The sequence below is a fragment of the Mobula hypostoma genome, chromosome X1, assembly GCF_963921235.1.
Source record: "Mobula hypostoma chromosome X1, sMobHyp1.1, whole genome shotgun sequence".
In the NCBI taxonomy this organism is placed as follows: domain Eukaryota; kingdom Metazoa; phylum Chordata; class Chondrichthyes; order Myliobatiformes; family Myliobatidae; genus Mobula; species Mobula hypostoma.
Window position 1 is genome coordinate 34,154,241 of NC_086128.1, and position 15,105 is coordinate 34,169,345.

General features: G+C 42.5%; 1 protein-coding gene across 1 annotated transcript in view; it reads right to left on the reverse strand.

Annotated features, from left to right (window-relative positions):
- znf385c (zinc finger protein 385C) overlaps positions 1–15,105 on the reverse strand; it is a 53,961-nt gene that overhangs the window by 18,350 nt on the left and 20,506 nt on the right. The gene's annotated exons all lie outside the window — the stretch shown is intronic.

Sequence of the window (15,105 nt, forward strand, 5' to 3'; positions counted from 1 at the left end):
TCCTGTCCCATGATCCTCTCATATCCCTTTTGCCTATCACCTGTCCAGCTCTTGGCTCCATCCCTCCCCCTCCTGTCTTCTCCTATCATTTTGGATCTCCCCCTCCCACTTTCAAATCTCTTACTAGCTCTTCCTTCAGTTAGTCCTGACGAAAGGTCTCGGCCTGAAACGTCGACTGCACCTCTTCCTAGAGATGCTGCCTGGCCTGCTGCGTTCACCAGCTAATTAATTAGCTTGTTTATTTCGGCTTTTTTCTTAAAGATGTGCCAGGCGCGCTCTGGTGCGCTCCGGCTAGCTCTGGACCAGCATGTGAAGTGCCAAGGCATAAAGACTACATATCAGGTCCTGTAAGTTTAGAATGGTCAGCATGGATATGGTGGGCTGAGGTTTCTGTGCAACTCAGCAACTTCATGTCAGATGTGATCTTCCAAAATTCCCAGACTTGGAAAGGATCCAGCTACTCAAGAAAGGAAGGAGAGAGAAAGCAGGGAATCAAGGCAGTACCAAGGAGGTGATAGTAGAGCACTTAGAAGATGAAGATGAAAGATTAGCTTTATGTTTCACACGTACATCGAAACATACAGCGAAAGGCATCATTTGTGTCAAATCAATTCAGTGAGCCTGCAAGTGTCACCATGCTTCTGGCACCAACATAGCATGCCCACAAATTACTATTCCTAACTGTAAGTCTTTGATATATGGGAGGAAACCGGAGCACCCGGAGGAAATCCACGTGGTCATGGTGAGAACGTAAAAACTCTTTAGAGACAGTGGCAGGAATTGAAGCCCGATTGGTGAATCGCTGCTGCTGTAAAGCAATTGCGCTTACCAAGATATTACCATAACACACAGAACAGTGTCAACATTGTTTCATGAAATGAAAATTGTGACTTAGTATATTTTTTCTTTACAGATCTTGAGGTTCTAACTAGCAGGATGTATAAAGAAAGTCAACAGACACAATCTTGTTGGATTTCCAAAGGCATTCAATAAAGATTACTGCACAAGATAAGAGCGCATCAATTTGATAGTCATATACAGTTAGGATGAAGGATTGGTTATCTAGAAATAAACAGGTCGTTTTTGGCAAGCTAGTGGAGTCCATAATAGATCAGTGCTGAGCCCTCAGCTAGTTAGAGTCTATTATATTGACAGATAAAGTGATTGACTGCAGCGTATTCAGGTTTGATGAGCTACAGGGATACCTTGGAAAGGAGGGCAGGACGAGGACACAAAGATCTGAAAAGAAATGTGGACATTTTCAATGAGTGGGGATAAAGACGGAGGCTAAAGGGAGGAAATGTGAGTTATCCATTTTGTTATGAAAAATGGAAAAATAGAATGTTATTTACACTTCCTATAAAAAGTATTCACCTCCCACTGAAAGTTTTTATGTTTTATTGTTTTACAACATTAAATCACAGTGTACTTAATTTGGCTTTTTTGACACTGAGCAACAGAAAAAGACTTTTGAGTCAAAGTGAAAACTGAGCTCTACAAAGTGATCTAAATTAATTACAAATATAAAACACAAAATAATTGATTGTATAAGCATTCATCCCCTTCAAGTCAGTATTTAGTAGATGCACCTTTGGCAGCAATTACAGCCTTGAGTCTGTGTGGATTGGTCTCTATCAGCTTTGCACATCTGCACACTGCAATTTTTCCCCATTCTTCTTTTCAAAACTGCCCAGGCTCTGGCAGATTGCATGGGGATCGTAAGTGAACAGCCCTTTTCAAGTCCAGCCACAAATTCTCAATCGGATTGACGTCTGGACTCTGACTTGGCCACTCCAGGACATTAACTTTGTTGTTTTTAAGCCATTCCTGTGTAAATTTGGCTTTACGCTTGCTTCCAGGGCCTGCTGCAGAGAAGGATCACCACAGCATGATGCAGACACCACCATGCTTCACAGTAGGGATGGTGTGTTTTTGATGATGTGTGTGAGCCAAACATAGCATTTAGTCTGATGGCCAAAAAGCCCAGTTTTAATTTCAACAGACCATAGAACCTTCTTTCATCTGACTTCAGAGTCTCCCACATGCCTTCTGGTAAATTTTAGCTGAGACTTTACGTGAGATTTTTCAACAGTAGCTTTCTCTTTGCCACTCTCCCATAAAGCTGTGATTGGTGAAGCACCTGGGCAACAGTTGTATGCGCAGTCTCTTCCATCTCAGCCACTGAAGCTTGTAACTCCTCCAGAGCTGTCATAGGTCTCTTGATGGCCTCCCTCACTAGTCCCCTTCTTGCAGTCACTCAGTTTCTGAGGATGGCCTGCTCTAAGCAGATTTACAGCTGTGCTATACTCTTTCCATTCCTTGATGATTGATTTAACTGCACTCCAAGGGTTATTCAGTGACTTGGAAATTTTCTTGCATCCATCTCCTGACTTCTAGCTGGATCACCTCCCAGCTAACATGTCATTGGGATGTGAGGGGAAACCATAGTCATGGGGAGAAAGATGTATGAACTCAACAGACAACTAAGAGGTCAAAATAAAACCTGGGATGAGACAGCTATACTACCTGTTGTCCCATTGTGTCAGTACAGTTAGGTACAGTTCACCAGCAAAACTGAGGAGGATTAATTTGCCCATATTTGAGTGGAGCCACACAAGGACTGAAAAATAAGTTGCCCAGCTTGGCATGAAAAATGTGTGACTTTCTGAATTTCCTGCTGACCAACTTGGTAAATCACTGCAGTCAAACTAAAAATCAGTAAAGGATTACAAAGTACATCCAAGACTATATTGCAAATTTACAGTTCAAGGTCTTTGGTGAACACTGGTGAGTCAGATTTATTAGCTCCCTGAAGGTATGTACCCCTGTGAAGTGTTTTCCTCTCTGTTGATTTGGTACACATTATGTTTCACGCAGATTTGTTTCATTTTGGCCAACAGATTCTTTTTTACACTTTTGGTTTCCTTCATCACAGCTCCTTTCATTTCCACTGGTTTACACATTCCCAATTACAAGGTGAGGTGGGAACTCCTTTACAGGCCCTGGTCACAACGCATCGCTGAGGGATTTGAAAGAAACCAATAAATTCAGGGTTGAATTCTCGGTCTTCACCCAAACACATTCCACTTCCTGTTCTGCCGGCTCAAGTTCATTACCCACTCCTCCCATTATGGCAGCAGTTATTATCAGTACACCCAGCCCAGCCCCTCCCTCTTTCACTTCATCCATCCTTTTCAAATGTTAAGTGTGCAGGAATATTTAATTTCCAACTTTAGTCATCTGGCAACCACTTTTTCCATAATAGCTTTTAGTTAAACCCCTTTGACACTATTTGTGTCATCAGTTCATCTGGTTTACTTCAAATTTTTAACTTTAGGAATAACCATATTTCTTTGAATTAACTTTGTTTACTTATGCAATTTCGAAACTTGAAAAGGCATCACTTTCGACTGCAATGCCATTCCAAACTAAACCCATCTGCCTGTAGCTAGTCTATATCCCTCCATTCCTTGTCTGTCATGTGTCTGTCTAAATGCATCTTAAACATCAGTAAGAGGTATTAGATAGGCACATGAACAGCAAGGAATGGGGGAAGGGGAGGTCCTACTCTAAAGTTTCATGGTTGTGGGTCCTCAACAAAACCTACCAACCAACATGTCTTCGGGATATAGGAAGCTCATTCTAATTTAAAATCAGTAATTGGCCTGGGACACACTACCAATTTCACTAGCTATTCCAGGCACCAAAGAACTTGCCAGTATCAGTAGTGGTAACTACAGAACCACAGGGTTGTCACAGGCACCCATCTGATTCACTCATGTCCTTCTCAACACTGGCCATGTCTGACTCCAGCACTGACTGGCTGACTCCTAACAGGCCTCGAAATACTCTGACAAGACTTCTTGAGTCAAGAACCAGTTCTGGATGGAAAATCGATTCTGGTTTGTCAACAATATCCACACTCACTGAATATATAAAGAAAAGATCTACTTTCAATCACCAGTGAATATTCTCTTAAATAAATAACTGGGTTTAAATTGCTCATATTTCTAATTTTAAAGCCATTGACCTGATATTTGTCTTAGCATTGTGAAATTTGTTTTAAGTTAGCTATAAAGAAATAAAACAAGGAAAAAAAACTCAAGGAAAAAATAATCTACTTAAAACAAATCATACTGTATTCTATAGGTGATAGCCTTCATTGTTTGAGTAAAGATTCAGAAAGTACCAGGATACTTAAGTGCTGTTAGAGCTGTCAACTTGTTATTTGGTGTCTCTGACATGAAATGTAAACTTCATTTTCAATTTGGTTCCACATTGCAAGTTCAATTTGGTACTAGGCATGGTGTTATATATCACTCCATGCAGATAAATCCTCACTACAATTATGTGCGACTGATCTCATGTATTTTACTGTGCAATAGAATTATTAAATATCTTACATCCGGAGGTGTAATTGTCATGTTTCATCTTAAGGAGACCAACTTACAGTTGGCTGTATGGAATATAGCAGCAGTTCATGAAATAAGCATTCTCAGGTTAAAACTAGAGCATTTATAACCAATAGGAAAACATGTTCCACATCTGTATGCAGATTCTGTGGAGTTTGACAGCTTTTTAAATGACTAAACACATTAAAAGACTACTTAGTACTTCAGGGTTTTCAAGTAGATTTGGCAGGCACTGAACAACACAAGTCTGTTTCTAAGCAAATGGAGAGGAGTTTAAAACATTCACCCCATTATGGGCCTGGCAGGAGCTGTAAGTGGCACTGCTACCACCCTGGCATGATAATTAGCCTGTTGCACTTTGCTAGGGTCCTAGTGTTAGCCTACCACTGCTCTACATCTTCTGGTACTGAGTGTGCTGTTGCTGATCAAACCAGGGCTGGGAGATGACAGGATTCAGATTTTGAAATTCTGAAAGAATGGGATAATGTAGACAATATGACCAGAAGACATAGGAACAGAATGACACCATTAGGCCCGTTGAGTCTGCTCTGCCATTCCGTCATGGCTGAATTACGATCCCTCTCAATACCATTCTCCTGCTTTCTCCCTGTAAACTTTGATGGCCTTACTAAACATTACTCCCTGGCAAAAGAAATTCCTCTTCATGTCTGTTCTAAGGGGACATCTTTTTACAGGTGGCCCCCGCTTTTCGCTTTGTTCGCTTTACGGAACCTCACTGTTACAAAAGACCTACGTTAGTACCCTGTTTTTGCTAACAGAAGGTGTTTTCACTGTTACGAAAAAAGCAGCGCATGATAAAAAATCAGCACGTGCCCCGAGCAGCCGCTCTCCCCCGGATTCGGAACGGCAATCTCGCCAGCATTGCTTAAACACATGCCTGTGAGCAGCCGTTTGCAAGATGAGTTCTAAGGTATCAGAAAAGCCTAAAAGAGCTTGTAAGGATGTTACACTTAGCGTAAAACTAGACATAATTAAGCGTTTCGATCGTGGTGAACAAAGTAAAGACTAAGTGAGTTTAGCTTGTGGAAGCTGACGAAGATGATGTTGAAGAGGTTTTGGCATCCCATGACCAAGAACTGATAGATGAAGAGCTGATGCAATTGGAAGAGGAAAGGATAACAATCAAAACCGAATGAGTAATGATAAAGTACGACTTTAATTTTGAAAGGGTATGTCGGTTTAGGGGATATTTGCAGGATGGTTTGAGTGTTTACAAAGAACTGTATGTTAGAAAAACGTGTGAGGCTCAGCAGTCAAGCAAGCCTTCCACATCAGCCACAGCAGACGATGAACCTCGACCTTCGACATCAAGGTGGGCAGTCATAGGAGAAGATGAGCTGCCTGCTTTAATGGAAACAGACAAGATGACACCCCAGTGTCCCACCACCCCAAACCTCCAGGCCGCGGACAGATACCGATTCGCGGAGAATGCAGCGGTAGCCGGGAGGCACACAGCACATCTTTAAGAAAAAAGCCGAAATAAACAAGCTAATTAATTAGGTGCCGCCCGACACATAATTGTCAGCCCAGATCAGAGGCAATGCAATCGGCAATCGGCACTGATCTGGGCCGACAATTACGTGCCGGGCGGCACCTAATTAATTAGCATGTTCATTTCGGTTTTTTTCTTAAAGATGTGCTGTGTGCCTCCTGGCTACCGCTGGACCCCTGCGTGCTTCGCGACAATGTATCAGTCGGCGGCCTGGAGAGTGGGGGCCACTGCACCACCCCAACCTGCGATGACTCAGCCTAACACACCATCATCAGTGTGCTCGGCGCTGAACCAATTCCAGTAAGTGATACTACACTGTACATACATTATTTCTACTTTATATCAGCTGTGTATCTTTATGTGTTATTTGGTATGATTTGGTAGCTTCATAGCTTAAAGGTTACTGAAGAGCGCTTGTGTTGTGTTTTTGCCGACAGTGCTTGCGTGAGATTTTCGCTACGGAAAACAGTTCAGGCAATGATTGTGGAAAAGTATTTCTACTTTACATAAGCTGTGTATTTATCATATCATTCCTGCTTTTACTATATGTTACTGTTATTTTAGGTTTTATGTGTTATTTGGCATGATTTGGTAGGTTATTTTTGGGTCTGCGAACGCTCACAAAATTTTCCCATATAAATAAATGGTAATTGCTTCTTCGCTTTACAACATTCCAGCTTATGAACCGTTTCATAGGAACGCTCTACCTCCGGATGGTGGGGGAAACCTGTATTCTGAAGTTCTGCCCTCTGGTCCTCGACTCCCCCACAATAGGTAACATCCTCTCCATGTCCACTCTATCTAGGCCAGGAGTTCCCAAACTATTTTATGCCATGGATCCCTACCGTTAACCAAGGGGTCTGTGGGCCCCAGGTTGGGACACCTGATCTAGGCCTTTAAATATTTGACAGATGTCAATGAGATCCTCCCCTCATTCTTCTCAACTCCAGTTAATACAGGCCAGGATCCATCAAACATTCCTCATACATTCACCCTTTCATTCCTGGGATCATTCTTGTGAACCTCTTCTGGACCCTCTCCAATGCCAGCACATCTTTTCTTAGACACAGCATAACCATAAGACTTTAAGATATAGAAGCAGAATTAGGATATTTGGCCCATCAGAACTGCTCTGCCATTCAATCATAGGCAGTTTTCTTTTCAACCCCATTCTTCCGCCTTCTCCCTGTAATCCTTAATCCCTTTACCAATCAAGAGCTGATTTAAATTCACCCAATGACTCGGCCTCCACAGCACTCTGTTACAGCAAATTTCACAGATTCCCCACCATCTGGATGAAGGAATTCCTTCTCATAATCAAATTACATCAGTCTGCATATACAGTTTACACATGAGCAGTAAGCCTCTGAGCTGACTGTTGAATATGTGGAAGTGAGACACACCACAAACGTTATCGGTAAATGTGGCCTCGGCCTTGGACCACCTGGACAATAGCAATACCTACATTAGGCTTCTGTCTCTTGATTAAAGCTCTGTGTTCAACACCATCACTACTAATCAACAAGCTTCAAAACCTGGGTCTCTGCACCTAGATCCTTAGCTTCCTCATTAGGAGACTGCAGTCAGCGCAAGTCCGAAATAACATCTCCTTCTTACAGTCAACACTGGCACACCTCAAGGATGCGTGATTAGTCCACCTCTCTACTCTCTACACCCATGACTGTGTGGCTAGGCACAGCTCAAGCACCATCTATAAATTTGCTGATGACACAACTATTGTTGGCAGAATTTCAGATGGTGACGAGGAGGTGTACAGGAGTGAGGTAGATCAGCTGGCTGAGTGGTGTTACAACAACAACCTTGCACTCAGCATCAGTAAGACAAAGGAATTGATTGTGGACTTCAGGAAGAGGAAGTCGAGGGAACACACCCCAGTCCTCATCGAGGGATCAGATGTGGAAAGGGTAAGAAGCTTTTAGTTCCTGGGCACCAACATCTCAAAGGATCTATCCTGGGCCCAACATATTGATCCAGTCATGAAGGAGGAATGTCAGTGGCTAAACTTCATAAGGAGTTTGAGGAGATTCTGTATGTCGCCAAAGAGTATTACAAATTTCCACATATATACCCTGGAGAGCATTCTGATTGGTTATATCACTGTATGGTATAGAGGCCCCAATGCACAGGATCAATAAAAGCTGCAGAGTGTTGTAGATTCAGCCAGCTCTATCATGGGCACTAGCCTCCCCGTCATTGAGGATATCTTCAAAAGGCGATCCCTCAAGAAGGTGGCATCGATCATTAGGAACCCTCATCACCCAGGACATGTCAGCTTCTCATTACTACAGTCAAGGAGGAGATACAGGAGCCTGAAGACACACACTCAACATTTTAGGAACAGCTTCTTCCTCTCCGACATCAGATTTCTGGATGGACCGTGAACCTATGAACACTACCTTACTACTTTGCTATCTTTTTGGACTATATTTCTTATTGTAACTTATAATAATTTTTTATGTATTGTACTGTACTGCTAGCACAAAACAACAAATTGCATGATATATGTCAGTGACAATAAAAGTGATTCTGATTCTGACCAATTCTGTAAAAAGGCCAGAAAAGTACTTGGGAAGGACTATAATGTCCTATGGAAGGAGATGTCATCTGGGTCTTGCGTGCCCAGGGTTATGGCTTTATCCTCAGATATCATTTGGTTATATAAAGGAAAGAAAAACATCCCTTTCATTTCTGTCTTTTATTTTGACCTTGTTTTGTCAGATTTCCCACTCAATCAGTTGTTTAGTTCTATTTATGGGAATATGTGCAGAAAATCAGATCGTCAGTGCCAGATGATGGGAATTGTAAAGAAATAGCTGATATAATGCAGATGATGCTGCAATGACTTTGAAGCTACCCATTAGGTTCAACTCCTTGATGGCTCTGATCTGTCTTCCTTTTGCTTGTTGGTGATGTTGGGAGATGAAGGGATCAGGGATCAAGTAATTCAGTGGCAACACACACAAAATGCTGGAGGAAAACAGCAGGCCAGGCAGCATCTATGGAAGAGAGTAAACAGTCGACGTTTTGGGCCGAGAAGCTTCATCATGAAAGTTCTTGGCCCGAAACATCTAGTCTTTACTCTTTTCCATAGATGCTGCCTGGCCTGCTGAGTTCCTCCAGCATTTTGTGTGTATTGTTTGGCTTTCCAGCGTCTGCGGATTTTCTCTTGTGAGCAATCCAGTGGGTTCTCCCACTTGCCTAGTAGATCATCAAGTAGACTACATGTCCGTTGTTTGTCTTCACCACACAATTCCTAATCCAACTTTGTAGAAGTGGGCTGCCTGCTCCCATGCCCCCCACCCCACTGTTGTTTTTCAGAGCAGTTCCCCCCAATTACTTCCGGCAGTGCTTCAGCAGAGCACCACTGTGTTAGGAGCCTACCATGAAAGCACTTCGCAATATTATGTATGGTAATAAGTGTGACCAGAATAAAAATACTCTTGCCGATCTGGACAATCCCCAACGCCACATTCGTGAAAATCCCTCCCGTTGGCCATTTGAGTGTGAGACAGAATTCCCAGACGATTCTTTCTTTATCTCCAGGAAATCGATTTGATTCCAGGCCAGACAGAGCAAGTTGCATATTCCTGGGTAAATGTAATTGGTTACATTAGGTTCAGTCTAATAGCACAATCCCTTTACAACGCAAACTGTTGAGAGGTTCAAAACAACATTTAAAGGTCTGAATAATAGCTTGCTTGTAGCCCGTGTACCTGAACTAGTCACTCCCCATAAACTGAATCATAATCCTTTCCACAAAATAAGTCTTGAATTACCTTCAAAGGCATCAATGTCATGGTAGTGGCGGGGTGGGTGAAGGGTGATATTTAAAGATAAAGATTAGCTTTATTTGCTACATGTACATTGAAACATACAGTGAAATGTGTCATTTGTGCCAACAATTGACCCAGCCTGTGTTGTCATGCTTCCAGTGCCAACATAGCATGTCCACAGCTTACTAACCCGAATCAGTATGTATGTTTGGAATGTGGGAGGAAACTGGAGCACCCAGGAGAAGCCCACATGGTCACGGGAAGAATGTAGAAGAACGTACAAATTCCTTACAGACAGCAGTGGGAATTGACCCCCTGTCTTACAGCTGGGACAATTCTCCCTCAACACCTTGCTGGCTCAGCATCAGAAAAAGCATTCACATTATAGACCTGTGCAGGTTGTTTAATAATAATAACAATAATTGTAAACCAACACATTACGGGATTCTGTAGCAGTTTAACTCAATCTGATTACTAAAGCAGGCACACTCAGTTGGCAAACGTCATTCACCAAAATCTTGCTTTAAAATACAAATTCATAAATGAAATCATATCTTACGATAAACACAAGCCTAATCCAGTTTTAGTGTCAGAATACCACAAATTATATTATAACTGATCAATTATTACAGATAGGACAATTTATAATAACCATCCGGATATAATAATAGGTGTGGCACGTGGCCAAGTGGTTAGGGCGTTGGGCTCACGATCTGAAGGTTGTGGGTTCGAGTCTTGGCCAAGGCAGCGTGTTGTGTCTTTGAGCAAGGCACTTAACCACACACTGCTCCAGTCCACCCAGCTGAAAATGGGTACCGGCAAACGCTGGGGGTTAACCTCACGATAGACTGGCATCCTATCCGGGGGGGGGGGGGGAAGGAGTCTCATACTGTCAGTTACTTCACGCCACAGAAACTGGCATAAGCACCAGCCTGATGGGCCACAAAGCACAAAGGCTCGGGGCCAGACTTTGACATAATAATAGAGGATAAACAAGCAAGAACAACTTACTTGATAGATATAACCACTCCAAGCACACATGGCACACAGAAATCAATAAGTGAAAAACACCAGAAATATGCTGAACTAAAAAAGGAAATTGAAAGACTTTGGAACATAAATACATTGTCCTGATAGTAATATCTACAACTGGTGTCATCTGAAAGCCACTACACAATTGGGGTATATGGGGTGTCAGGGAGGGGTAGCACCTCTGGTGGGGGAACATGTCGCGTCCTTTTCAGGGCGGTTAGTCCACCTTTGGTCCCCACCTGGCAATCAGCTCTCACCTGTGGCTCCCCGTAGCTGTTTGCATGCGACAGCGGCCACACCCCGGGCAACGGCTTCGACAAGCCGGCTAAACTAGGTGAGGGTAGCCGACGGGTCTCAAACCCTCGGTGAGATAGGCAGTTGTCCATCCCAACATGTGAGGACAGACTCTGGCGGATTGAGCGGACGAGACCAATGGAAGGTCCAACGGTCAAGAAGGCGGTCTCTGCAAGCGTTGTGGAACGTGTAGAACAGGACAAGACACAGAAGATGTCCTGGTCATCCACTGCGCCTAGTCCCATCTCCAGCCATCTCGACTCTTGTCTTGCCACTGGACCCAGATGGGAATTGGGAAGAGAGAGTGAGGCTGATGCTGAGCAACTCTCCCTCACTTACATCCAAATCACGTGCTAGTCTCGACACCATCATTATGGTGTCGAGGTCCTCATCGACGTCAACGATGGATGAACAACCAACCAGACACAATAACATTAAACAATTAGGGTTACACAGTAACATCTATGTAAATCTCAGAAAGCTACAATACTAAACACCACTGGAATAGTCTGAACGTTCCTAGCAATTAACAAATGAGTGTGCTTGGCTATGCCCGTACCTCAGGTTTTACCAGCTTGAGCTGAGAAAAAATAAAAATAACAATAATAACTTTATTTTTATGGCATTTTGCATACATTAAGATGCAGGCTCAAAGTGCTTTACATATAAAGATAAATCAATATAGTCATAAAAATACAAGACAAATTTAAAAATCAAACATTATATAGAATAAAATGTAATAGAATATTTCAAATTATATAAATGTAATCAACATCAACAGTGGGTAAGCAATCCTATATGTAGGCCAAATTAAAAAAGCAGGTTTTTAGAAGTGTTGACATTAGACCTGGTCACCAGATGGAATTAAATAAAATAATATATACAAAGGAGAAGTATACCTGAGACTACTTTATAAACCCTAGCATCGTGTCAGGATTGCTAAATCAATAGTTGGCTTTATTTTACATCCACACATTTTCCTTTAGTTCCATTCCTGACATCATGGCTCATCTCCAACTGTTTTACTTTACTCAGGATTTATTTATGTTTTTATGTTTCATCATTTTTTCCACACATTATTACTCTCACACTGATACTTTGCACTATTTCTGTCAACAGTTTTCTACTTATTCGTTATTCAATACAAATAAAGACAGATGGATGGAAATATACTGCTGATACTGAACAAGATTCAACCAATAAAAAGAGCCCTTTCATGAATTTGCAGCCTTTCTGGGATGCTAACAGATTATTATGACAGTGCTTCTCCAAATATAATAATCAGGATCTAAAATTCAATTATGAGAGCCCAAAAGTTTCTTTTTAAAAATAATAATCATAATACTCCATAAATCCAAGTTCTGTTTCACTTCATTTTGTCTAAATCTGACAGAAATACATTTTGGGTGTGGATGTTATTACAGTGGCCTGAAGTTCAATCCTGATAACTCATTGGGATACTGTCTGTACAGTGCCCTTGTTCTTCAAATTTTACCTGGCATCCTTCATTAGAACTGAGAAAGAGAGAAAAAGAGATTTCAGTAACACCGAGGAAAGAATGTATGGAATAAAGGGAAATTTTCCAAAAGCCTGTGACCAGATATAGTTAGAGGCTGTTGAAAACAGATTATGCATCTTAACTTAAAAGTCCCCTAATGGCCACATTAGGATATCTGGTCTCACCCTAACAGAGATATTCCTTTTTTTCCCTGCCCATCCCGCTCCTCATTTTCTCTGTAACTTATACTAGCATAATTCCTCTCTCTCCCGGATGTGATGGAGGGTTCTGGATTTGGAACATTAATTGGTTCTCTTTCCATAGGTGCTGCCTGACCTGCTCAGTGTTTCCAGCACTTTCTGTTTTTACCTGTATCTGAGCAGACTGGACCAGCTCTGATGTAGCGGCTGCCCATCTCATTGTTCCATTTGGTTGTGTTTTTATTTACTTGCCTGGGTAATTATTACCTGAACAACCATTGTGGCAACTGCTTTAATATCCCAAAAGGTCTGTACATTTTTGGGAGACTCAGTGGAGACCATTTACTTCAACATTCAACGAGCAATTTAGGTTCATAGAACATAGAACAGTACAGCATAGTACAGACCCTCCAGCCCACAATGTTGTGTCCACCTTTTAACGTACTCTAAGATCAAGCTAACCCTTCCCTCCCACATAGACCTTTTTTTTTAGCGCATGTAGACCGTTGGTTGTTGTAGACATTTTGCTTTGAAGTGCGCTAGTGTGGTGACACCTTTGACCAAAGGTCAGCATTCTCAAACGCATAAAGTATATAGAAACATAGAAAATAGGTGCAGGAGTAGGCCATTCGGCCCTTCGAGCCTGCACCGCCATTTATTATGATCATGGCTGATCATCCAACTCAGAACCCCGCCCCAGCCTTCCCTCCATATCCCCTGACCCCCGTAGCCACAAGGGCCGTATCTAACTCCCTCTTAAATATAGCCAATGAACTGGCCTCAACAGGTTCCTGTGGCAGAGAATTCCACAGGTTCACCACTCTCTGTGTGAAGAAGTTTTTCCGAATCTCGGTCCTAAAAGGCTTCCCCTCTATCCTCAAACTGTGGCCCCTCGTTCTGGACTTCCCCAACATCGGGAACAATCTTCCTGCATCTAGCCTGTCCAATCCCTTTAGGATCTTATACGTTTCAATCAGATCCCCCCTCAATCTTCTAAATTCCAACGAGTACAAGCCCAGTTCATCCAGTCTTTCTTCATATGAAAGTCCTGCCATCCCAGGAATCAATCTGGTGAACCTTCTTTGTACTCCCTCTATGGCAAAGATGTCTTTCCTCAGATTAGGGGACCAAAACTGCACACAATACTCCAGGTGTGGTCTCACCAAGGCCTTGTACAACTGCAGTAGTACCTCCCTGCTCCTGTACTCGAATCCTCTCGCTATAAATGCCAGCATACCATTCGCCTTTTTCACCGCCTGCTTTACCTGCATGCCCACTTTCAATGACTGGTGTATAATGACACCCAGGTCTCGTTGCACCTCCCCTTTTCCTAATCGGCCACCATTCAGATAATAATCTGTTTTCCTATTTTTGCCACCAAAGTGGATAACTTCACATTTATCCACATTAAATTGCATCTGCCATGAATTTGCCCACTCACCCAACCTATCCAAGTCACCCTGCATCCTCTTAGCATCCTCCTCACCGCTAACACTGCCACCCAGCTTCGTGTCATCTGCAAACTTGGAGATGCTGCATTTAATTCCCTTATCCAAGTCATTAATATATATTGTAAACAACTGGGGTCCCAACACTGAGCCTTGCGGTACCCCACTAGTCACCGCCTGCCATTCTGAAAAGGTCCCGTTTATTCCCACTCTTTGCTTCCTGTCTGCTAACTAATTCTCCACCCACACCAATACCTTACCCCCAATACCGTGTGCTTTAAGTTTGCACACTAATCTCCTGTGTGGGACCTTGTCAAAAGCCTTTTGAAAATCCAAATATACCACATCCACTGGTTCTCCCCTATCCACTCTAATAGTTACATCCTCAAAAAATTCCATGAGATTCGTCAGACATGATTTTCCTTTCACAAATCCATGCTGACTTTGTCCGATCATTTCACCGCTTTCCAAATGTGCTGTTATCACATCCTTGATAACTGACTCCAGCAGTTTCCCCACCACCGACCTTAGGCTAACCGGTCTATAATTCCCCGGTTTCTCTCTCCCTCCTTTTTTAAAAAGTGGGGTTACATTAGCCACCCTCCAATCCTCAGGAACTAGTCCAGAATCTAACGAGTTTTGAAAAATTATCACTAATGCATCCACTATTTCTTGGGCTACTTCCTTAAGCACTCTAGGATGCAGACCACCTGGCCCTGGGGATTTATCTGCCTTCAATCCCTTCAATTTACCTAACACCACTTCCCTACTAACATGTATTTCGCTCAGTTCCTCCATCTCACTGGACCCTCTGTCCCTTACTATTTCTGGAAGATTATTTATGTCCTCCTTAGTGAAGACAGAACCAAAGTAATTATTCAATTGGTCTGCCATGTCCTTGCTGCCCATAATCA